Below are 291 nucleotides of genomic sequence, written 5' to 3'. Positions count from 1 at the left end.
GTGACAGAGACCAGAGACCAAGTTCCTGAGTCTACACTCATGTTCTTTCACCTTCAACTCCCACCCACCCACCCACCTCCCCTCCCCTTGCGGAACCCAGGCACTGACACGCGGAGGACTCAGCCAGCGGGTCCTGTGTCCCTAAAGCGTCTGACTAGCCCTCTCGGAGGGGAAGGGCGCGCAGAAGACAGATTCCCGGGCGTTCTGACCCACACCAGCAGCGAGAGTCTCGGGAGCGGCCCCAGGTCTTGCTCTCAACTCTCTCTTTCTCTGCTCCGGGTCCGATCCCGG

This window comes from Myotis davidii, unplaced genomic scaffold, assembly GCF_000327345.1.
Source record: "Myotis davidii unplaced genomic scaffold, ASM32734v1 scaffold461, whole genome shotgun sequence".
Lineage (NCBI taxonomy): Eukaryota > Metazoa > Chordata > Mammalia > Chiroptera > Vespertilionidae > Myotis > Myotis davidii.
The sequence above is the reverse complement of the archived record's forward strand: the minus strand, read 5'-3'. Positions refer to the sequence as shown.